This window comes from Ambystoma mexicanum, chromosome 7p (assembly GCF_040938575.1).
Source record: "Ambystoma mexicanum isolate Mex_15411 chromosome 7p, UKY_AmexF1_1, whole genome shotgun sequence".
NCBI lineage: Eukaryota > Metazoa > Chordata > Amphibia > Caudata > Ambystomatidae > Ambystoma > Ambystoma mexicanum.
Window position 1 is genome coordinate 773,151,135 of NC_090939.1, and position 25,865 is coordinate 773,176,999.

Genomic DNA, 25,865 nt, shown 5'->3' on the forward strand with positions numbered 1-25,865 from the left:
CTTAGGAGGATGCGCAATCTTTTATAAAGAGGGCATCAAGTTTGATGGCGGCGGGCCTAATGGTCTAAGCAATTTCATTTTGAAGAGTGAAGCTAGGTTGTGGGCAGCAATTATTGTTCAAAAATGTGACAGCACAAAAAAATACTCCAAAAACGTGGAAACCCTCCATTGTAATCCCAATTTACATAAAAGGTGACCGTTTAGATCCGATACATTTCCGGCCGATTGCTCTTCTGGTTGCAAAAAGCAAAAATGTGCATGCTTGATTTTACAGGAACTGAAGCACTGGGCGGTATTGTCTCGATGCCTGGGAAAAAATCAGGGAGGCTTCAGGAAGGGGCTCGGAACGACTCTCAATGACTTTATTTTGGATGTGTTTCAACAAAAAGCAGGCGTTACAAACCCCCCCCCCATCTTTGTGGCCTGTATTGATTTCCCTCTAGCTTTTGACAGAGTGAATAGAGCTTCTATGGAAAAAGCTAGATTAATGGAACATCCCTAAAACATTGCTGTCAATTTTGATATATCATCATTCAGAGACTTGCCTTCAGGTCAGGGTAGATCTGGGTGGATCCTTGACCAAACCATATCAAGCACACAGAGGCCTCCATCAGGGGTGTGTCTTGGCCCCATACCTCTTTAATGTATATGTCTATGATTTGGAAAGGCACCTCTTTTGTCGCCCCCAGAACTAATAACTCTGAACAAATATTTGGCTTGCTTACGCGGATGATGTCATTTTATTAGACCACATGCAAATAGTTCTCCAACGTTTTATTGATTATTTGTGTCACTATGCTGACTCTAATGCCCTCACGATTAATGCTAATAAAATGACAATCCTTCATTTTGATAATTCTCATTAAAAAAACATATAAATTCTGTTGGAAATTGAGAACTAATATAATTGCGGCTGTGAACCAGATTAAATACCTGGGTTTTTATTATGATTAGTTTCAATTTTTATTTAAAAACGTGTAATAAAGGTTAATGGATAAATTGGCTTCATGTAGCTCACACATTAAGCGAATCAGCAAAACATGCTGTAGATTTTCAATCAAAACATTAATTAAGTTTTATGGTTCATAAATAGTCCCAACACATTTATATGGGCTACACATTTACTATTTTACTTCTGAGAAGCTAATTATAAGCTTTGAGAGTGGAATATGGAGAAATATATTAGCCCTTCCCAATTGTGTTTCTACATCAATTATCCATTTTGAATTGGGTTAGTCAGCCCTCTATGTTTGGCTAACATGGAAAGGATTCACTTTTTATAGACTTACATTGGTTCCCCTAAGGAATTTGTTGTTTTGAGATGTTAGAAATTTTAAATCGGAAATCCGACCCAATATATCCTTTTTAAAGTGAAACAGTGATGAAAGTTCATTGAGTAGATGAGAAACGGGTGATTTGTTATTTGAGAACCCTTTTGGGGGTTAAGAAAAAGTTGTTCATACACGAGTGGTGTGACACTATTGCACGTGCAGGGCAATATAAAATCTACATTCACGTTATGAAATCTGTTAAACCATTGGGAGCACTTGGCAGATATCTCAGCAAGTTCCCTGACGTGTATTGGTGTGCTCATTTTCTGAGGTTCAGTTTGAATCTCTTTCCAACCAGGGGAGTGTTGGCGATTAGGAAGAAAATATCGGAGCTAGAGGCAGGACGCTGTTCGTGTGGCAGAACTCAGGCTGAGCAACATCTGGTGATGGAGTATACTGACCTGCATAGTCCATAACTATCCATTCAGGGGTCATTTGCAGATCATGAAGAATGGCTGTTGATGCTAGATTTTTGGTTTCGTCTATCAAGTGGAAAACAGACATCCTTAACAATAGCAGTCTTAATGTTTTTAGAAAAAAATAATTGGACTACATTCTCGTGGTAGGTAATTTTGAAACATACGTTTCCATTTTGATTTTTTTCCCTCGATTTTTTGTCTTTTCTTATAATTGTTTTTGTAGTCACTTGGCACTTTATTCCTGCACTTTAAGGGTATTCTTTTAATTGTTATGCAATTGTTGTTGCCGTTTGCACGAAATGTGAGTATTTTGTCAGTTATATATTGTACTGTTTTGGAAACCAACTATTCTTGGTAAATGGATATGTTTAAATGGTGATGAAAAAAATATTCTTGGGTAAGGTTTGCTTGGTTCAAACCAATACCACAATTTAAAAAAAAATATGAGCTGCATGCAGTACCATCAGCACATAATCCAAATCCCCAACAGTAATACCCGCAACAACACAAATACAGACACCTCAAAATGCCACATACATCAGTAGATGACACATTACAACCAACAACTGAAGGATTCACCCACCAAAACACCCAGGCCACTCAGCCTGTTAAGATGGACAAGAATACACATACCACACATCGCACTGCAGACCATTGTATTCATGCTTATGGAAGCCCATAACCCCAACAGGCATTACAAAAGGATAACATGTACATCCCTATGAGTGTCGTTGCAGTCCACATTCTGTTATAGGATGTGAGCACCTACGACTGCAGGTGACTGATCACAGTCAAGCCTCTACCTTGCAACATCACATTTACTAGGAGGACCATGTCTGCGTTATCAAATATTGTTCACACAACAAAAGCAGCCCATACTATATATAAACCTCCTAAAGAACAATTGCCAACAAGGTACATCACACCAGCAGACATTCCAAACACAACCACCTTCAATGTCAACACAAGAGTCAAGCCCAAATGAATAGCATGCATGCCACATCTAAGCAGACCCAGGAGAGGCAGCATGTCCACAGTCACTGGGCCACACCATCCTGGGGGTCATTCTGGACTGGGAGGCCAGTCAAACCATGCAGTACCAGCATCTGACCCTCCATTGCTACAGCAATGTGAGACAGAGAGGCATGCAGGTACCTGCCACTGGCAGACATTTCCTGGGGTATGCGTTCTCTCAATGCCACCATATTCTGGTGCATGCTTTCCCTCAATGGCATCGTGTCCTGTTACATGGTTTCCCTCTATGCCACCATGTCCTGGTGCATGTCCTTTCTCAAGGCATGCATCTCCTGGCAAAGCTACCCAATGGCTGCTACCACTGCATAGCCCATTTGGGTTATGTTGCTAGAAAGCTCATGTAGGAACTTTCCCTGTCTGCTGCTTGTATGCAGAAACTCCTCCGTCTCAGATTGGCTGGCAGCCACATGCCCCCCAAGTGTGCATGGCCCAGCCAGGAGTGATGAAAATGGTCTGTACTATCATAATGAGCCAACAGTCTGCGCATGACATCCTGTTTCTGATCAACCATGCCCAGCTAGGATTGCAGACTCCACAGATGTTGTTGGCAATGGTGCTGACCCAGATGCAGCCCCTGCAGCTGTGGACACATTGCAGCAAGCCAGATGTGCATCTTGCCTCACACATGCCCCAGTGTCCTAACGACCACTAGCAGATGGGGGCTCCTGTGCCATGGTCACACCATAGGAGGTCAAGCTAGCCTGGGGTTGTTCCTCTGGCCCAGCCTCTGACATGAACAGGAGGAACACATTGAACAGTACCCTGGAGGTCCTCAGGCACACATCCTAGGGGGCATGAATCATGGCACTTAAAGGACTTGGCTAACAGCATACCTAAATATATGTCAGTGGTACAAATTGTCACTGGCAGTATCATACTTGTAGTTGGTAGCATATGTGTATATGAAGCTTACCACAATACTACCCCTGATGGTCAGCTGCCATGCCTTACAACCACCAAATGCATGTTTGATCATGTGGACTTACATCCTCTTGATCACCTATTCGTTCATACAGACCATAAGTGCACTATTGCCTTTGGCATTGCTCCTATGCAGCTGACACTTGTCTGTTGTGAATCAAAGCTGGAAATGGGCACAATGGCTACCACGAGGAAGACTATGGTTAATACCCACAGTTGGCCCAGGGCATGATGACTGACATTCCAATACTGCTGTTATAGCCACGACTCACACATGGACAGCAATAACGTGTATCCCATAAAGAGGCATCTGTAGTGGGGCCACAATCCCACCCCCTGACCTGGCACTTGTAGTGGCTGCTGTTTGACACAAAGGGCAGTTTAGCAGGCAGCACCTTTCTATTGTTTCAACGACAGGTTTATGATTGAAGGACAACTATTTTGCAGTGTACATGGGATGATGCCTTTATTAGTTGTACAACACCCAATTACATGGGGCAGGACGTGTTCACATGACATGTGGAATGAGGGGAGAAAGAGAAAGACCATGACTAATGTCCCCTGCACATATGCTACATCGAGTCTATGGGCAGCAGAAAAGCTATCATGTACACACGTCACTCCAAAAATGGCCATACATGCGTCTATGCCTCCAATGCCCATGACCCGCTCTCTCGATATGAGGCCACTAACCACCTCTTCAATTTGGGCCAGCACCTCTATCTGGGGGGTCTTTCATCTGTAGCATTAGCTGAATTCACAAACAGCCCTAATTTTACTTTGTTCTCCTGGTCAGATCTGCCATGCGCTTAGACATTTCCTTGGCAGTATGATGTTCCACTCCAAAAGGCATTTATCTTAAAAGTCACTTCCTGCCATATGGGATTGCAGTCCATAACTGAGATGATACTCCATGTCCAACTGTAGAAGTCCACATGATGCCCACCCACAAAGACTGAAAGGATTACCAGCTCCTCATCTGTGAACTTGGCCCTTTCTCCTTTGTTTGTCACTTTTCTTTTGGTGGCCCCTTCTCTTTCCATGGCCCTTTATCTTTCCATGGCTGTTCCCTCAGATGGATGATGCTTCCCATGGCCCAATTAGCACATGTGCTGGACTCTCACATACCTAATTCATGCATACGACCTCTGGGATTGCTCAACAGAACCACTGCAATTGTGTGACAGAAAAGCAATGTGTCAATGCACCCCATGCCTTTGCGGGATGGAATACAACCTGCATATGTGCCCACTTTGCGTATCTGAACATGTGAACACTGTACATGCGTAGAATGTATAGCATGCCTTGTGAAACTTACTTGCTGAGGGACTTTTTTCTGCTGTCCTCTGTCTGCTGCCTCGTACTGCTCCTGATGCCACGTGTGCTTTGCTTTTCCTCGTGCCTTTCCTGATGGGTTGCCTATTTCTGCCTTACATGCCTTCTCTGCATGACAGTTCCTGTTGCCTGGTAGTCTGTCATTGGTGGCTTGCACTGTTCTGGAATGTCTGTTTGACACCTCAGCCAGTCACCTCCTGCTAGAGCACTGTGCACCATTACAACATCTACTCCCCTGCCGACCTCATCTGCCTCATCTGACCACCAACACCTCCATTGGACCAATGCAGCTCCTCACTTCAGGATCTTTCATGACCCACTCTCACCCCTACAAGCCTCACCTCTGCGATGCCTGTTCCATCGTCAGACCCCACCAAGTTGGTGAGGCTGAGGGCTGTCACTATCTCTGCCAATGAAGTTGACATTATTGGTGACCAGGTTCTGAGACGTTACAAGTCCCACTTCAGTGCAGACAAGTAGCTTGAGGCCTCTGCCCATCAAAGCATCTGGGACAACATTACAGCTGCCATCAATGCAGAAGAAGTGGCAGTCTGTACTGTGGGCAATGTCAAGAAGCACTGTGATGATAAGAGAATCCACAGCCAGAAGTAGGAGATGGTGGCTATTGAGGCAGGACAGTGTTGAGGTCTATTGTCATGCCTGCCATTGTGAGACGCTGCTATGCTGGAGCAGGTGAATTTGGCGCTTCCTGCCCAGGTCCTTGACCTGCAGACCTCAATCCACACTGCTTGTAGGTAAACAAAGGAAACCTGCTCCGGCGTTATCACTATGGAATGGATAAAATGACATAAAGGAACACATGGAGAGACTATGTCTACCACTAACATGGAGATATCCAACAGGTTTCTTTCATGGTGACTCAATGGCACACTGCAACAATGGTAAAGTATGCATAGACCTTGTGGGGCCAGAGTGGGTTTACATACATCTGGTCAAGTCTCCCTCTTCCTCTCAGAGTGGTCTGACCTCACCTCTTCTCTTCTGGCCTCCACCACCAAACTTCTCCTCAGTGACTTCAATAATCACCTTGACTCTCCTGATTCGGTCACTGGACTCTTCCACAGCCTCTGTGACTTTCTTTCCCTCACCATTCATCACTCCTGTCTGACGCACTCAGACGGACATACCTTGGATGCTATCATCTCAGCAGACATCCCCATCTCCAACCATCTCACTACACCTCTCTCCTTGTCTGACCATGCTCGCCTGTCCTCCCATCTGGCTCTCTTAGGTCCCCCGACTAACCCTCTGCCTGCACTGCCAGTCTCCTTCTCCGTCAATCATCCAATGAAGCGAGTGTCAGTTGCTGCTTTTGGCACCACTTTCATCCCCCCTCCCACTCCTACCATGGTCTCCCACACTGACGCTGACCTTGCTAATATTCATCTCTCTATCACCAACACCTGCACATCCTTGCCCCTGTCACGAGGATCTGTATGAAGGCTGCCTCCAAGCACAACACCTGGTATGACGCCGACCTGGCCTCTCTAAAACACAAGTGCAGAGTTTCTAAGCAGAAGTGGCCAGGATCAGGCATATCTTCTGACAGACTGGCCTGCCACCTGCCCCAAAGGCAATGCAGACTCTCCATCCATTCGAAGAAGAGGCCCCTATCCAAGTCTGTATCCAGTAATGGTCATTTTAAATAATATGCATGAAGTGCTTCAGCCTTAATGCATGTGATTTTAAGTGACCATTAGTAGCATAGATTGTGCCCAGAGCCGCTCATCCATAATGGGATTGCCAACACACACAAACCCTTGCCCATCATGGAGGAGCTACGTCAGCCGAGGAGTGCTCCTAGGCTGACTTGAACTGTCAAAGGGAAATTTGCTTTCTCTCTGACAATCTGACCTCATCCATGCATGTTCAATGGGCCATGCAAGGTCGGATGCGTTTTGCTTCCACATCCTTGCATGACCCTTCGGGGATGCATGCAGATTGGGGTACTGCGCATTTATATGTATGAGGAGTGTTCCTGCACCTCCTCACACATACCAGAGTCTGCCAATTCCATACGAAGGCAGTGGATCGACGTGCTTTATTTTTGGCAGTTGCTTGAAATTCGAGTCGAGCATCAGCCAGGCCCCTTGACCTAATTGAGCCAGAGACCGCCTTGCTTGCTCACCTTTCTTCCTGAGCTCATGGAGCCACAGGTGGCAAAAGAAGGTGGCATGTGTGCACTACCAAGCCTCCAGGCCCAGATTACCGAAACTTTACTCTATTTCAAGCAAACTTTTGGACTGCATTAGCCCTTTGGCAAAAAATAGTCCTAGTGCAAAAAACGTATACCTTCAATAATTTGTTTTGCACCAGAGCAAAGTTTGTCCCAGTGCTAATACTATTCCATATTAGAACTAAGACCAATGTTGTCCTGGTGCAGGCAATCACTGAAAGAATATGCTTTTAGCACAAGGGCAATTTTGCCCGAGTGCTAATACCCTACTAAATTGCTCTTGCAGCACTGCAAAATGTCTTCTCTGGTCCCTGATGGACAGGCATTGTGTGCCAAGCTGATATAGCAGGGGATTCAATTCAGGGGATGTTGAGGATTAAACCTATGATCCGCTTATTATTTTTCTTCATCAAATATCATATTCAGTAGCATAGCTCAGCAAGTTGAGTGCTTGTTTCAGAGAGCAGTACTTACACCTGCAGTTCCGACCCTAGACGTCCAACTTAGGTCCATGGACGAGAAAGTGAGTTGTACAAAAGAAATCTGTTACAACTGAACAAAGTTGCGTTCCTGTTAATCAGAGCACCCCAGCATAGGGTGGCTTTTCGTTTTGCAGCACGGAGAAGGAAATATTGATGCATATATCTGTACATTCTGCTTCATGTATTTCTTATTAAATACGAGTAACTACTAAACTTGCAGAACTGAATTGCCCCGGTTTTTATTGTGCCCCCTGCTTGCAGACACACTCTTGCAGATGGAGTGCCTTCATGTAAATCTTCTACGGGGAAGTGGAACATCCCATCAGTGGGCATCGAATATCAAAGCCGACGTGGATTTGTCAGAAAAAGAAGTGGTAGACTGTAAAATACCACATGTTTATATTTTCATCAGCATTTCAGAAATGTTAACCGCTTAAGTGCCAAGGACGAGTATGCTCATCCTTTTTGCATAGACTTGCATAATAGCCTGGCACTTGGACGTTTGAAATGGAAAAATTGTAAGCTTGTTTCTTTTTGCTTAAAATCACTGTAAGAGACAGAGAAACGGCATTAGGCGAAGTTACTCCTGCATTGGAAACAGAGGGAGGCTTAACATACAATACATAATATCAAAGTGGGGACATTGTGGAAAGTGGGCACTTTATTCGACATCAGTTGGTCAGAAGCAGAGGTGGAGCCAGGGGGGTCAAGCGGGGCCGCCACCCCACCTGGCTTACCCCTGGTGCCCTATCTGCCCCTGAACCATCCGAGGGCCGGTTTATCCCTGATTTAAAAAATGAAAATCACCTTGTGAGTGGCGCACAGGACGGCACACCCCTGACAGGTTTTTAAAATATATTTAATGCCAGCACTGGCTGTCTAGTGAGCGCCTGTCAGCGCTTATATTAAAAAACAAAAACTATGAATGGCGTGCCATCCTGTGTGGTGGAGAACACCACTCACAGGGTTGCCACGGTAGCTACGTTGTTGATGGCCCGTGTTGCGGTGGCTACCCCAGGGATTCAATTCATACTAGGGCACGCCATCGCATTGCGCCCAACATGCTGCTGCCTCTGCCTCGCTGTGCCCCCGCCCCGGCCAGGAGACCTACGATAAGTGTAGTCTATGTTTGTATGTATTTTAATGTATGTATCATGTATTGTATGTATGTGTGTATGTATGTGCCATGTATTGTAATTAATGTGTGTATTGTGATGAATGTATGTATTGTAATGTATGAATGTATGTATTGTAATTAATGTAAGTATTGCTATGAATGTATGTATGACTGTGTATGTATGTGTTTTTGAATGCAATGTTTGAATGTAATGCATTGTGTGGATGTGTGTGTGTGTGTGTGTGCAGGACTAGTTGAGTGAGTAGCTGTGCATTTATGTAAGTTTGCAACCTCTCTGCAAGGGATTTACAGTGCCCAACTGTGTATAGTTGGTCATTGTAAATCCCTTGCAGTGACTGCTGAAGTGACCATTACTGGCACAGATAGATTCCTATCTATACCAGTAATGGTCAAGTGCCTACCTATGCCAGTAATGGTCACTTTAAATTATATATGTGTGATTTAAAGAGAGGCAGCTCATCCATAATGGGCTAGGGGGCATCAACCCCCCGTAGCTCCAGCCCGTCATGGAGAAGCTGCACCAGCCCGGTAGCCCTCCCTCAGCTTCCTGCTACAGCTGAGGGAACGTGCCTGGGCTGTCTTGAACTGTCAAGGGGAAATGTTGCCTTTTGACAGCTCTTACCTGTGCCACGTGTGTCCACTGAGCCATGCAGTCATGTAATTCTATTTGTAGAGTAGTAACTATGCCCTGGGGGCATCTAGTCGCTATGGCAGACAAGGGCATTTTGCTTCCCACCTTTGCATAGGCCATTGGGACTGCAAGCTAGGGTACGTTTGTATGTCCAAGGTAGCGCTAATGCATCACCCCACACATACAAATGGGTAGGCGCTGCATCAGTAGCACTTCAGCTCCTGCACGCATGTGCAGGAACCAGGAAGTGCTCCTGTAAATGCGGTGTGGAGGAAGCCAGATGGCTCCCTGAAGGCTGCAGCGGAGCTGTCTGAGGATTTCTGTTACTTAATGATTTCAACAGGCGCTTTCCAGCCATGTTGATTTATGTGTGGCATATTATTTTTTTTTAGTGACCGTTTTTAGTTACCGTTACTGGCTAGATAGATTGTAGACTCTTGCATGCGGTTTACACTATTACTGGCATAAATAGGCTGTGGCTGCAGCCTTATGAAAATGGTGTAACGTGCTCCTATGTGGTGTACTGTTGATGACATGGCATTTACTTGATTGTTTTCATGTTTTACACTAGAGAACCAACTGCAAATTGAATTGCTCTTTACCTCCTTTTTTTCCAAAAATGGTGTTGCAGAAATCATCATTTCAGCACATTATTTAAAAGAAAATGCGCAGCTCCCTATCAGTCACTGTGGCAGTAAATGCCCGTGACTGCTAATTGAAATGTTGGGGGTTCAAGGCCATCACATAGGGGCAAGGAAGTGCTTTAAGTGATCAAATGAAATGAACTGTTAACGTTAATATTTGGCTCATACATTTTACGATGAATTGTTGCAGATTAAGTAGTCAACCTCCACTGTCTCAGGCTTTTGAAATTTAAAAAAGCCCAGGATAGGGGACAGAGAGCCCAACTTCAGGACAGCCTTGCAAAACGAGGATAACGTCGATATGCATTTATTTCATTGCCTGCCAACCAGTGCTTAATTTGTGGGGGTGGTTGCCAGTGCCCAACACCGGCACTCTTTTTTGGGCACCGGAACTCATGCGGGGCCAGCACACGTACAATTGCTTTGTTTGTTCTTCCACTTCGCTTTGCTTCGATTATGAATCATTGGGATTTGTCATTCTCATCTCGATCCCTCTCTTGCTTGCAGGTTGTAGGCCATGGCTGGCTGGGCCTGGGAGGGGCCAGCAATAGCAATGAACAACAAACTGTTACAAACAACAGCCAATGAAAACTACCATTCTGTTGTTACTATGCAGCATTTGATACTTTCTGTATAGTAACACAGAGGGCCTCATTACGACCCGGGCGGTAAGTACCGGTCATTACCGGCATGGAGCAACTACCGTGTCCGTGCTGGCAATAGACCGCTAGAAGTGGCCTATTACGAGTACGTGGGCACGAGCTTTGCGCCATGCCGGTAATGACCCCACCGCCATGCCGTAAAAGTGAGAAAAATCTCCCTTTCCGGCATCGTACGTAGTGCAAATAGCACCACCGGCATTAGCGGTGACCGCTAATAGCGGTCACCTCTATTAGCGGAAACTGCTATTAGCGGTCAGCAGTAATAAGCGGACCCGGAAGTAGCGTCATCGCACAGGAACGGGAAAGAGCACGGCGGCCATCTTTAAAAACACAATCCATTGCCATCCACCACAACCAGGAGCCATCTGACCCCAGAACTCCACCACACCTCCAACACTACCTGCTGCATCTCACCATGCCGAAAGCTGTTAAAAAAAACACAGATCGCCTGCGCAAGGAGCACTTCTCCCAAGAGGAGTTGACCATGCTGGCGGAGACGCTGCAGGAACATGCAGATGTTGTGTTCTCCTCCGACATGTATCGCCCTGCATTCCAGCGCAAGAAACAGATATGGGCGGAGGTTGCCCAGAAAGTAAGTGCCGTTGGCACCACACCCCGCACTCCCAAAGATGTACGTAAGCGCTGGCACGATCTGCGTTTACGCGTGCGGAGCATCTTCTCCGCCAACCGCAACCTGGGGATGGCGACAGGCGGAGGTGCGGACTCCCCCATCAAGTTGCAACCATGGGAGGAGATCTGCGCCAGCACCATAGGGACGGAGGCAATTGAGGGAGGGGGGGACATGGAGCGAGGAGCCCCGTCATCGGCCGATACAGGTAGATGTCCCAAATGAAACAATGCTATTACCAACACAATGATGTCCACCTGAACTGACAGTGCAATGATGTAGAGCAGGGTCCACCAGACACATATGTACAAGACTGCCTACAGGCAGTGCACAGCATCATCTTGTCCACATGCATAATGCACCCCATATGTGTTACAACCCAGACGCTTCCATGCATCACCCACCCAAAAGCCAAGCAACCTGCATGTCACTCACCCAATATCAATCAACTGCCAATCCATATGAATGCAGCCATCCCAATGCATGCCTGATGCCTGTAGATCCATCACTAACCCTCTCCCTCTATTGTCCCCCACAGGCACGCATTCAGACAGTGGTGACGAGGACACTAGGGAGGATGATGCCACGCCACAAAAGAAGGCCAGGGGCAAGGAGGGAGAACACCGCCCCTCGACTTCAAGGGGGACAGGCCAACCTGCACCACTGCGGAAGGGCAAGAAAACCCCAGAGGCCACAGCACCAATGTGCACTACGGCCCCCACAATAGCACCCACACCAGCCACCAGCACCCAGGAGCCAGTGGCAGAAGGCACAGAATCGGCTGCCAGCAGCACAGTGGGAGAGACAGCTGCCACAGCAGCCGTTTCGGACGATGAGGCAGATGTTCAGGCGCCTGGCGCAACTACCGGCACGGCCCCCCTGCATTCACCACAACTCTCCCCATGCAGCATGCAAGGGCTGTCTCCTGGGGATTCATGGCCCGGCAGTGTTAGCCCCACGCCAACTGCGCATGATCAAGAAACACTGTTTGAAACCCCTCACACATCCACCACTGTTCCAACCAGCCAAGAGGGGATCAGGGCTATTCAGAAGCGCCAGGAGGAGCTGACAGGGCTGTTGACGCAGCATATCCAGGAATGTGGCAGGGCAAGGGATGACATTAGGGAATGTGTGGCATCCCTGAAAACAGCAATCGAGACCACCTCGAAGGACATTTGCGCCGAATTGGCAGCAGTGCGGCAGGTCCTCTCAGAAATGGTGGCAGCAATGCAGGCCATGCGTCCACCACAGTTGCCAGGACAATCTGGGACAACTTCTAATTCCAGCTCAACTCGGACCAGCCCTGTGCGTAGGTCTGGCAGGAACGTGCGCAGATCGGACAGGGGTGCACATGGTGCTGGTAGAGGGGGAGGTCTGTAGGTACAGCCAGGCATACTGGTCCCATGTGGACTAATGGTGCATGCCAGTGCACACCATGTGTAGGGAAGTCAAGGGGGGAGGGGGAGGGGGGAGAGGGCGTGTGGGGGAGTTGAGGGGGGAGGGGGGACAGGGTGTGTGGGGGAGGTGAGGGGGGAAGGGGTAGAGGGTGTGTGGGGGAGTTGAGGGGGGAGGGGGAGAGGGTGTGTGGGGTAGTTGAGGGGGGAGGGGGGAGAGGGTGTGTGGGGTGGAGGGCTTGTGCACTTTGTTATATTTCTTTAATACACCTGTTGGGAAATCATAATTCACATGTGTGGACATTGCTTATTGTGTACGTGTGCTTTAATGATGAACAGTCTACAGTGTCCATGTCCCTGATACACCCAGTGCCTTGAGTGCCACCTCCATGTCGCACTCCCCGTCCATGTGTGCTAGAAACATTGGTTGATCAGAGTCTGACGCGTGGCACGGCCCTCCTGTGCATCGCTGCCTCCCTGAAGTGCAGCCCCATCTCCACCCTCCTCATCCACATCGTCAGGTGGTTGCAGTTCAGCGTCAGGGGGCAGAGGCACATTCCGTCTGATGCACATATTGTGTAGCATGACGCATGCCATGACGATCTTGGCCACCTTCTCATGGCCGTACAGGAGTGCCCCACCAGACCTGCTGAGGCAGCAAAATCGTGCCTTCAAGAGGTCAAATGTCGGCTCAATCACTACACGGGTACGTGTATGCGCACGATTGTAGTCCTCCTCATGCCTGTTCTGAGGTTTCCGGAATGGGGTAAGGAGCCACCTCTTCAAGGGATAGCCTGCATCACCTGCATGTGGGCAACAATGTGTATGTCATCACATCATATGGGACCTGTATCAATGACACCATAGCATGCATTGATTTACTGTTCGCTACCACATATCCATGCATGAATACAGACACACAATGTGACTGCTATGTGTGTATTCCTCCTATGGACAGGTGTGCGTGCCATCGTCTAGTGGGCGCAGGGGGGTCCTATTCCTTGTGAGTGATCATGCACTGTGTTAGTCCACGCTGGTGCTGGTTGTTCCCATGATCTGGCTGATGTGCAGTCATTTTTATGCTTTCATCCTGTCACTGTTGATGGCAGCCTCATGATGTTCTCACTATTCACGACAGATGGTGACATGCAGTTTTGGTGCACCCGTGGGGAGCCCGAGAGCCCCAAATGGAAAAGCAGATTCAGGCAGACACAACACGGTTGTGTTGGAAAACGCTGCGGTTTTAAAACCGCAGCGTTTTCCAACACAATAACGTTGTATTTATGTTTGCGGTCGCTTCAAAAGCGACCGCAAACATAAATACAATGTTTTTAAAGCTGCGGTTTTATTTCTAAGTTTTCCGGGCTCCTCCAGCCCGGAAAACTTAGTAAAAAAACCGCAGCTAGTGCTTACTTTTTGTAAAAAAAATAGCACTTACCGAGATTCAGCTGCAGCTTTCCTGCTCTGGTCTCTGGTCCGCGTCCTCCGAGTCCCGGCACTAATGAAGGGAAAGCCACCCAGCGGTAGACTTTGTTTACTACAGCTGGCTGGCTTTTCCTTCATTAGTGCCGCAAAAGCAAAAGCCAGCACAGGAGGGCCTCCATTTCACAAAATGGCGGCCCCCCTGTGCTTGCTTTTTCGAATTTTGAGCTTGAATAGCTCAAAATTTTACATAGGAAGTTTTAAAACGGAGGATGCAATTTTTTTTTTTTTAATGTGGCCTATCTTTTTTTGAAATACATTTTTTTACTAGAGTATCCCTTTAATGTATTTGGCCCTCATGTGACTCCTTTGTACGCAGTAATGGAGGACTGTCCTTTCTGTTGATGGTATTTGGTGCTGTGCATTGGCCATACTAATTGCTTGTAGCTGCATTGTGTTGCGGGGTATACGGTCTAATTATGTACAGTCCACATGTTGATTGCTATGGGATGGTTGCAACACTGCATAATTTTCATGGTAGGGCAGGTTACGTCTTGCATTTTGGGGTCAGGTGTCAGGTCCAGTCTGGCCTGCTTTGGGTTATGAGCATGGTCCATTCTCCCAGGCACTCTCAGCCAGGTGAAGTATGCATCTCTCCCCCCCACATCTCAGCCAGGTGAAGAATGCATCTCCCCACCCCACATCTCAGCCAGGTGAAGTATGCATCCCCCCACCCACATCTCAGCCTGGTGAACTATGCATATCTCCCCCCACCACATCTCAGCCAGGTGAAGTATGCATCTCTCCCCCCCCCCCAAATCTCAGCCAGGTGAAGTATGCATCTCTCCCCCAATCCCCTACCCGCATCGCAGTTCCATGTGCCTAACATGCAACTCACCGAGAAGCCAGGATCTCTGCCTGCATTTCGCTCCATGTAGCGTGATATCGTGGAGTTCCGCAGGACCATTGAATCATGGGTTGATCTGGGAAATCGGGCACAGCAATGTGTGATTATCTTGTTTGAGTCACATACCATTTGCACATTGATGGAGTGGTATAGCCTACGGTTGCGATACACTACCTCCATGGCATGTGGGACCACCAATTCCACATGGGTGCAGTCGATGGCGCCAATGCAAACAGGGATGTTGGCCAGTGAATGGAAGCCAACTTTGGTGTTGGAGATCTCTGGGCTGTCCGTGGTAGGTAAATGTGGTCTCCTGTGTGCTTCAGGAGGGCATCAAGCACTTGGTTCAGCGTACGTGGGAATAATGGTTGTGATATGCCATGCATGTGCCCCACTGTGTGCTGGTAGGTGCCTGTGGCCAGGAAGTGGAGCACAGACGCTACCTTCAGTAGGGGTGGGATGGCGGTGCATATTTCAATCAGGCTGACAATGTCGTTATGTATCATGTCCACAATGGTGGTGAAGGTGTCCCGGTCCAGACGGTACAGGGTGTGGATCTGCTCAGGGGTTAGGTTGAATGGACTGGCTCTGATGCGACGGATTGGGGCTGCCTGCGTGGTGCCACTGGCTGCACTGGTGGGGCATGCTGTGCCTGCGTCACCCTCCTTCTCCTCCTGCGTCTCCTCTGTGCTGCCTGTTGTTGTTGTTGTTGTTCCACTGCAATCATGTCCTCCAGCCCCAGCATTGCTAGTAATATTGGAATCATTTTGGTGTGTGGGATGTGCTCCTTTTGTGCTGGCCCAGTCTATATTGGCTCCACCTGTGCTGATTGTGTGCACCTGTGGCAGTTGGGAACACTGCACATGGCCGTTTACGGGTGGTCCGCGATGCCGGTATTTGCTCCATGCCGGTAAGGTACTTTTCGGGCTTCAGTAAGGCTTTATTTGCATGTCCGCCGGACTTCTGATGTTCCCCTGTTTACGCCATGACGGTATTTGCGACATTAAGGGTTGTGTGCCCGCGCTCCTCCTGCTATTAGCGGCACCGTTAATTATGGTGCTGCTAATAGCGGGTTGGCTTGTCATAATCGTGCTGAGTGGTAAGCGATGCTGGTAATCCATTACCGGCATCGTTATTCACTTACCGCCTCGGTTGTAATGAGGCCCAGAATGTGCAGTTGTCATTGGCTGTTCTTCTGAGCCAGTGAAATTACATGGTGACGTGTTGTTGTTGCCACAGGAGGCGGTCTTGACTTGTGAGAGAGAGAGCCTGCCCTGCTGCACTGCGTGGTGCGGCCTAGTTGCTTCCTGTGGCCCCCTCTGCCTGCTTTTTCATTTGTGCGGGTGCGCACCCGCCCCCCCCACTCTGAGGCCCCGACAGTAGACCAAGTCCCAGCCGGCAAAGCAGGTAAGTCACTTGTTGCGTGCGGTGCAGCCTGAGCCTGTCACAGTCAAGTGATGAGGCAAGGAAGGCCCAGGTCAGGGCCCGGGCGGCGACACGGTCCCCTGAGGTGTCCTGACTGCCCAGGAGTCAGGACCCCACTAGGGGCCCGTCCGTGCCCGGGCTTCTGTCTGTGTGACCTGTGTGTAGTGTGCTGCTGACTGCAGTAAGTGCCAGGCCCAGACCAATTTCTGTGACCAGGGGCTGCCGGCTGCCGCAGACTGAGTCGGATGACTCTGCTGCGGGTGGCCGGGGCCGTGGATTGTGCCCAAAAGTATGTTTTTTACTTTTTTCTTTGAAAACCTGACCCTCCGTGGGCGGCTGTGGCCCATCACTTTGAAAGTGATAGGCCCCAGCCACCCAAATATGTTTTTTTCTTTTAAAATCTTACCTTCCTTGGGGCCGCTGCGCCGCACACCTATGTTTGTCATCATTAGGTTCAGCATGGCCGTGGCGGCCCCAAGGAAGGTAGCCTAAGTGATTGAGGCAAGGCAGGGCAAAGCCCAGGATCGGGAATGGCACGGGCGGCAGCGTGGTCCCACAAGTGTCTGTCACAAAAGGAATGAATTGTCGTTTGCAACTTTGGCCACTTTTTCTTTGGTGCCGAGCCCGACTCGGGACAATTGTATGCCCCAGTCCGACCCAGGATAGCATTCATCTGAGGGAAACATGAACTGTGAATTTTTGCCTGGGTGTTCCCTTTCTTCCTTTTAATGGTATTGGTCTCATTAGTTCATAAACAAGCTTCAGCGAGGGGACCCGGAACGGTGCACGTATTGGGCCGAAACCGAACCAGCTGCACTTCATTTCAGGCTTAAAGATACACACATGGAAACTAGACGGGGATAAACATTGTGCACATGCCCACTAATCTGTCGTCATAAATAAAAGCACTAGTTGAGTATTCGTGTATAATTCTCAACCGTCTTTTGCTGTCATTTTTTTACATAATTCCAGTGCATGTTTTCTATCCTGATGTGTGGTTTATACACCAGATGTGGCCCCTTAACCTGGGTACAATACACTTCGAGCATGTGCTCCGAATGAGAGCACATGCAATCCTTAGATAGAAATCCTCAGATAGGGAGGTGGGTGTCTGTTACACCCCGCAGTTTAGTGAAGTATGTCAAGAACATGTCAGTGGGAAGGAGATATCCGAATATGCACTCTCCTCTGGCTCCTGAATATTGGGTGACAAAACATATTTAGTTTTTTAATATGTGTTAAGGTGGAAAGAGGCCCTAAAGCAGAAGTAGCACAGGCTGTTGATTTCACAACAATGTCTTGCAGAAATGACTTTTCTAAGTAAAACAACACCATGCTCGTGCTTGAAGGAAGGGTGAAGGGGGATGCATTTATAAGATGTGATGACTGATAAGGGCTTGAGAGTAAATTTATTACACAAAACACCTGGATGAGGTGACTGAAGAACGGGCTGAGGGGAGGGTGCTCTTCCTGGAGGTAACCAATTAACAATACTTGGTATATTTAACTGACTGCCAGATGGGGCAGAAGGGGGTAGAGACAAATACAGTGCAACAGTGACTGAAACTGAATGCTTTTTTATTTATTTGTATTTTTGAAGCGCTCACATATCCCGGGGTCATCGAAGCGCAGTTACAGGAGGAGTCTGCCTTAGTTGAGTATTTACTACTAGCCTGTGCCAGCAGTTGCTGCAGCGCCAGACATGTGACATGGAGCAGCAGCAGTGTGATGGGCTGGTGGTGGCCTGATCTAGGTAGGTCTAGCACCGAACTGGCGCGGCAGGCGCGTCCGCACTGAGGGCAGTGCCATGGCCGGCATTATGGGGCCAATATTTTTTGGGCACTGGCACTTATTTTTTTACAAATTAATCACTGCTGCCAACAGACCTTGTCTATTTCAATATGTCCCTTTTGTTGTGCAGCTATTATTTTTATTTTTGTTTTTGGCACCCTGTGGTGAAGACCAATGCTGCAGAAAGAGGTTAAGAGGTGTTAGGAAGTAAAATACATGGTTAATATGGCAAATGCAATGCATGTGACAGCCACTGGCCAAAATACTATCTGAAGTGTTTGTCGTGTTTGTTCAACAAAATATGGCCCAATCTGGACATCCAAAGTATGTGTTTGGGCTTTCTCACCTGGGTAGAGCAGTGGTCACACTTTCTTTATTTCCATCCACTCTGGCAGTGTCACCGCCTGACTACGATGCTTTAAAGAGGTGCCCATATGCACCCTCTCCTTTGATACCCCCACACCTGTCCGCAGGATCAGCCATCTCCTCAGCATTAAAGGTGGTCCTCCTTCTCCCACTCTAGGTATGGATTTGGTCTTTCGAGTATTTCTCTTTGTCTAAGTTGTTAACTTTAAAGATATGTTTTCAATGATATTCATGTCACAGGTATAGCAAAAGGGAAAATTAAGTAATGCATTATCAGACATGAGCTATCATTCCCAGATGACGAGATAAACAAACAAGGGTGGGCTTGCAATCAAATACTGAACCATTCCACACCCGGTTGAGAGATGTATCAGCAACAATAGCATTCAGAGCTGTCAGAACTTCAGCAATTAACCACTTCAGGAGGAACAGCACCAGGGTGATGGTACCCTCGATGGAGATAGGTGAGCTAAAATAAAGCACATAATAATAATTTGACATAACAAGCAGCTTAAAGCCTATAAGTATCCGGCTTCCCAACAAAGACAATAAAGCTGCATCCCGATTGGTGAGATTCCGAGCATTACCTGATGGTAATCCCGAAGATGTTGCAGCATGCATCTCACGCCAGTCTCGACCATCGTTTCCATGGAAAGGGAGAAGGGACTATATTTAGTCCCTTCTCCCGATCCCGGTGGCCATTTTGTTTTTCTTTTTTTTCTCGACTCAAGAAAAATTGCAATTAGTACCCTGGTACAACGTGCCAGGGTAATTATGGCAATATGACCCTCAGAGGGAGGCATTACTGGTCTGGTAATGCACCCGGGGCTCTGTTAAAGCCCTCGCTTCACTTGGGCTTCTAACTATGGCCCCGGAGGCTTTAACAGTCCGGTAGTGGCCCCCCTCCTGGGTCATATTGCCTAAATAAAACCTTTATCAACATTCCATACTTTACAAAGGATAAACTGCAGTGAAAAGTAAGAAAATTATTTTGTTCTCAGGCTTCTATTCTGCAAACCCATTACTACATCCGGGCAAATCAACCAACGGCAGGAGCCAGAGCACTCTTTTTTTTATGTCTCATCAACCTTGCTCTTTGAATATACTTGGTAACAGTAAAAGCCACAGATTGCCAGTATCTAAACAGAAAGCCAGGGCCGACTGAACCTGCCGAATGCATACCTGCTTGAACAATGGGACTAGATATTTCACTCAGAGCTCATCATACCCCTTGCAAAGAAACCGAAAATTGATGATTGACTCCTTCATTGCTCAACACATTGGGCAGGCCACTCTAAAATCCCCTTGCCAGTCTTTAGTGAACAAGTCCAGCTTCAAAGTGTTAATGCGAATCTCAATAAAAAGACATTGCGCAAGGGCTAGGTATATCCAAATATCCTTCAAGGCCAACGTCAGCCTTGCTTCTTAAATACTTTCTACCAGTAGTGAGTTTTTCACAGACTGCCACCACGGAGCATCTGGAAAACTCAGCACATGCTTGTTTGATGAGTCCCTTTACTTCACTAGTCGTGGGCTCCAGGTATAACCAACGATGACCAAAATTCAGCCTCATCAACCATGTTTTTACATGTTTCAACCACAAGAGTGACCTCAACCCCTACTGATACAGCAGGTACTTCAATGCCTCTCTGTAACATGCCAGTCCCGGGGAGGACCCCAGGTTAGGCCAATATAGCAGCGGCTTCTGCATGATGTTATCCTCAAGAGGTTGGAGACTGCACTTCATGCACAAACTTGCACCAGGAGTGCTCATGGGTAGCATCAATAATCATTTCAAGAACTTGTTTTCAACAGTACTCAAAGGCTGGATGCTGGAACAACCCCATATCTCAGCTCCATACGAAGTTGAGGCAAGTGCCTGGGACTGGTACACCTGGAGAGCTGGGGTAATTTCCCCATTAGTGTGACTACGATAACAGCATCTTATGCCCCTGCTATATTTCTCCAGGATCACAGTCGCCTTTGCAACTTGATAACCTGTTTTCGGAAAACATAATCCCAAAACAGTCATTGGTAGTGACTCGCTTGAGTTCTTAACCATGGTCACCTATAACTAGCTTAACCTGCCTGGCCAATCTATGTCTGAAGACCATTGTTCCAGCCTCCTCTTTATTTAATTCAAGCCTCAATTTATCACACTTCCTCAGAAATGTTGCCAGAGTGAATTTGAGCCTCATTGGAGACGTCACCAGCAAGACTGCGTCATCTGTGAAGAAGAGGCCAGGGGAAATAAACATGCCCATTTTAGGGGGGTCCAGATTACAAACCAACAGATCTTTGATGAACTCATTAATATATAAACTGAACAGGAGTGGCGCCAATACGCACCCCTGCCTAACTCCTTACTGGACAGCAATTGACTCAGTTAATTCACCTCAAATCATATTGTTCAAGACATTTGGTAAGGGGGTCAGTTTTGGTGATCCCTGGCAGGGCTCTGTCTCAAGAGCAATATTTGGAGACTGCCAGGGCTGAGCCCTTGCTAGCCGTAGCCCACTTAAAGCCCTGCACCCCAGGATGTAGATGCTTTTATTGAGAGGTTTTGCAGCAAGGGAAAGAAAACATTGCCGGACAAAGCTGTACGTTTTGCTAAATGTGCTCTCAAATAAATAGCAGTAATTACAAAACTTACATAATTGATAGGCTCGGGTTTTTATTGTGCCCCCTGCTTGAAGACAAGCTCTTGCAGATGGAGTGCCTTCATGCAAATCTTCTGGGGGGATTTGGAACACCCGCTCCGTTGATATCAAATATCAACAGCGATGTGGATTTGTCACGCAGAGTCTGAAAAATAAGTGGTAGATTTTAAAATACTACATGTTTATATTTTTCAGTAGCATTTCAGAAATGTTACAGAACGTTTGAAATTGAAAAATGTTGTGCTTTTTTCTTTAAGTTCAAAATCACTGTAAGTGACACAGACACGCCATTGGGTGAAGTCACTCCTGCATTGGAAACAGATGGAGGCTTAAAAATACTTAATATGAAAGTGGTTACATTGGGGACATTTTGGTGACTGTGCTCATTATTTTTTAGGCCAGTTCATCAGAAGCATTAAGGAAAATACACTTTCGTCTTCCAAACTTGGAGAAACGTGTTGTACGGCGGCAATTTGGGGGTGTGGATAGTGTGTGAATTCCGTCCATTACTGTTGCTCTGGAAGTGATGGGAATTCACATGGGATCCAGCAGTCGCTTTATATCAAAGTTAATCACGCTTTTTAACATGTGCTTTTAAAAGCCTTTTCTGTTTCAAGTTACAAATTGATCGTCTTATCGACAGTCGCTCTCCAGACATGTTGTTTTCTGTGTGTCATACATGTTTCGTACAATACTGTCAGTCCCTCCCCACCCCCCACCAGAACCAAGACTTTTTACTTTCTACCCCACGGGGCCACAGTAGGGTGACCGGAAATACAAAAAGTGACCAGTCACAAACCTAAAGTAGTACTGGCCGCAGGGTCCCACTCTGTATATCATTCAATTTCCAGACCTTCTCCTTGATTTAAACTGTGTGATTTGGCTGTGCCCGTCAGGCTGTTAGAAACACAGGGGCTTCTACTCTGATTCCTACTACTTCTGATTGCTATTATTCCTGTGCTGAAGCCCATTTAGTCCCTGTGGCACAAGCAGTTAATGCGTGTGGTTGGTAACTGCAAGGTGGGCAGTTCAAGGCCATCTCAGAGAGCATAGATGTGGTTCAAATGATCACACGAATGGACCAAAATCTTTAAAGAGTTATTCTCGTAAACGGGCAACGGGTTGTAAAATGAAAAAAACCCTCTCAGGATAGAGGGCCCAACTCCAGGACAATCCGGCTACCCCACCACTGGGCAAATTGACCACTACTGCTCGTGATCATTTCTTCTGTGAGCTTAAGAAAAGTGACAAGAATGGGTAAAACCATCTCGAGGTCTATCTGCAAAAGGATAAGGCCGATTCTGGTACAATATACGGATAGACTCACCTAGGAATGGATCGACTAACTCGATGCACTGCTCTCATTGCAACAGGTGGCAAACAATATACATAGACTAAAAATGGTGCCCCTCCCCTCACAACAAGATCTTTATTGGTATCACCCGCCAATCATCCGACGCTAGGGGAACACCTGAGAGTAGATCAAATAACCACTGTTAAAGCTATTCACCGTTAAACTGTTTTAGTACATATAAACAAAAGTGATGTTGGTGTAAGATCTCTGCATTTCAAACGAAAGGCCAAGATAACCTTGATGTTCATTTGGTAATACATAAAGCGTCCAGAAATCGCATTAAGAAAATGTAAGACATCACTGTTGCCCCTGTACATGGCAATACGCCCCACCGATCCAACTTCTGCCCTGCCACACCATCAATCCACAGCTCACCTGTAGAAAGAACTTGCTGCAGTAGTCCAACCCTATCTACGGCATCAACCTCCATGACATTGGCCAGAAACATACATTTATGATAAACCCACTACCTTCCTTCTATGACGACATGGTCCTTTTAGGGACCTTGTTGCCGTCTTTTAGTAGTGATGGAATAAAGGATGCTAAATCTGCCATTCTGATGGTGTATTTTAGCAGTCAGATTGCTACTTTTAAAACCCCACACTAGAAAATGGACCCTCCCCGCCCCACAAAGGAAATTGAGGTTTTAACTTTGCTGTCATTCTCCAAGAAAACCCCCTATGGGAAGAGAATGCACTGGACCCAAGAAAAGATTTAATCAAAATCATCTGTAACAAAGTGCATCAGACAGGTGCATCAAAACCCCTAAAATATAGCCTTATCAAGAAACCTGTACAATTCTGCCAATTACAAAGTTAGGTTATTGTTACGTTTTGCAAGCTTAGAATGTTGTTTCAGGTGGAATGCTATGGATTGAGATAGGTGGGTACCTTGTGCAGGTAAATTCAAGGCACTCATGGGGGCACAAGTTGTGTCATTGGTGGCAGGGAGGCTTTCACTGTGTGGGGTGTTTTTCATTGCATTGGCCTGAGGTGAGCAGGTCCGGCCGCATGGTTGTGGGGACACATGGGGTTGGGAGGCTTGCGAGTCATTGTTTGCATTTTCTGCATGTCGCTCAAGGGGCACAGGTTGTGGTGTTATTGGTGGGAGGGAGGCTTTCACTGTGTGGGGTGTTTTCCATTGCATTGGCCTGAGGTGAGCAGGTGGTTCAGCTGCATGTATGTGGGGTGACATGGTGATGATAGGCTGGTGAGTCATTTCTTGCAGTTGTTGCATGTCATCCAGGGGGGGATAGGTTGCAGTGATATTGGGTGCATGGATGTGTTACATGCTCTGACCTTGAGTTCTTTTTCTTAACTGAGGCATTTTGCAAGGGCAGATGGTTGCTGATATTCATGGCAACAGTGCTATGGGATGCCTGCACGCAACACTTCAGCAGTGTATGCTGGTTTGGGGAACTATAGAGTGTAGCATGGATTGATTCCTGGGTACAGCTGGTGCAGGCATGCAAGGGAAAATATGTTAGGGGAGATGTGTAGCTTTCTTGAAATGAGCTTGCTATTTTATATGTGCATATGATTATTTTGATGTAGCTATGCATTGTGTGCATGATTTTGGCCAGGGAATGGGGTGGCCAGCCCACCCGTATATTTGTGTGCTACATGCATAGGGTGGCTGGGGCAGTTCTCACATGTGTTGGTTATTGGTTGCTCTTTGTGCTGTGCCTGATTACTTGTGGTCTTGTGTGGGTTAGTTGATGTGGGGCATGTGAAAGTGGCAAGGGATTCCATTGATTGTGCTGGATACTTGTGTGTGACACGTATACTGTTGTTTCCACTTACTATGGTTGTGTCAGTGGTTTGTGCAGTTGATAGTATGACTATGGAAACACACACATTTTGCCTCTCCCATATACACATTCTCACAGTGGTTTTATGAGCATGGTCGATTGCAGGACACAAGCTGCTATGATGATTTTGCATAATACTGGTGCGGCATATAGCAATAACCCACCAGAGTGGTCAAGGGAGCGGAAACCTGACTTTAGCACCCTGAATGTGCACTGCACTATGCCCCTAGTGGCTAGATGTGCTGCATTGTATCTTACCTCAGCTGGTGGGGCAGGATTCCTGAATGGCACAAGCAGGAATGGTGAGAGTGGGTAGGCACTGTCCCCTGCAAATGTGTAAAAGGTTGTTATTGGCACTGATACTCACTGATGAGCCAGGTGTTGCCAAAGGTTCCCTTATGCCAGGGCCCGGCAGAGTGGTATATGGTGGTAGATGAAGCTGTCCTGTGTGCTTCCAGGAAAATTGCCGTTGACTTGCATGATGACTCCATTTGCATCACACCTGGCCTGCACATGGATGGAATGCCAATGCTTCTGGTTGCAGTAAATGTGTTTGGTCAACCGCAGGGGAGGGGGAGGGCGAGGCGTAGCACAACATGCGTGCAATCAATAGCTCCAAGTACACATGGAAAGTGTGCTACAGCATAGAATTCCTGGCACACTCTCTGCCTTTCCTGCAGTGTGTTTTGCATGTATATGTGCCTAGGCATGCATGCACGTGATTTGATGCAGCCCAATACCTGGTGTAGACACCGGGATTGTGTGGCCTGAGATATGTCCCCTACGATGGCAGTGGCGCACTGAAAGGACCTTGTGGCTATTTATTTATTTATTTATTTTTAATTTTTATAACACGCCAATTCGCCAGAAGGCCTCAGGGTGCACACCGAATGAAACAGCACAAACAACACAAGAAGAGAATCAGGGGGACGGCAGAAGATGGATGCTTAGTTAGGACAGTTGAACAGGAACATCTTAAGCCTTTTTTTAAACTCATTGGACGTCTGTATTTTCTTTAGTTCGGAGCATTGGAATTCCAGATTGGGGGACTTGAACATCAATGCCTGTAGCCCCGGAATCTAGCCAGCCTAAATCTAGGCTGGACAAGTCTGGCTTGATCCTAAAACCTGAGAGTACAAGATGACTGGTAGGACTTCAGCACCCCATTAGATATGAAGGGGCCTTTTGGGCCAAACATTTGTGGGTCAGTGTCAGGATCTTGTGAGAAACACACTCCTTCACAGGCAGCCAGTTCAGATCCCTCATTGCATAGGTAATATGACCTTGTCTTGGGAGGCTCAGGGTTGCTTGCA

The 25,865-nt window shown here is 47.1% G+C and overlaps 1 protein-coding gene across 1 annotated transcript in view; it reads right to left on the reverse strand.

Annotated features, from left to right (window-relative positions):
* Nucleotides 1–25,865, reverse strand: part of LOC138526307 (parapinopsin-like) — a 2,832,341-nt gene that overhangs the window by 2,527,057 nt on the left and 279,419 nt on the right. Inside the window, exon 2 of the mRNA XM_069636896.1 lies at nt 21,382–21,533. The gene's annotated coding sequence lies outside the window, so the exon portion shown is untranslated. The remainder of the gene's footprint in view (nt 1–21,381; nt 21,534–25,865) is intronic.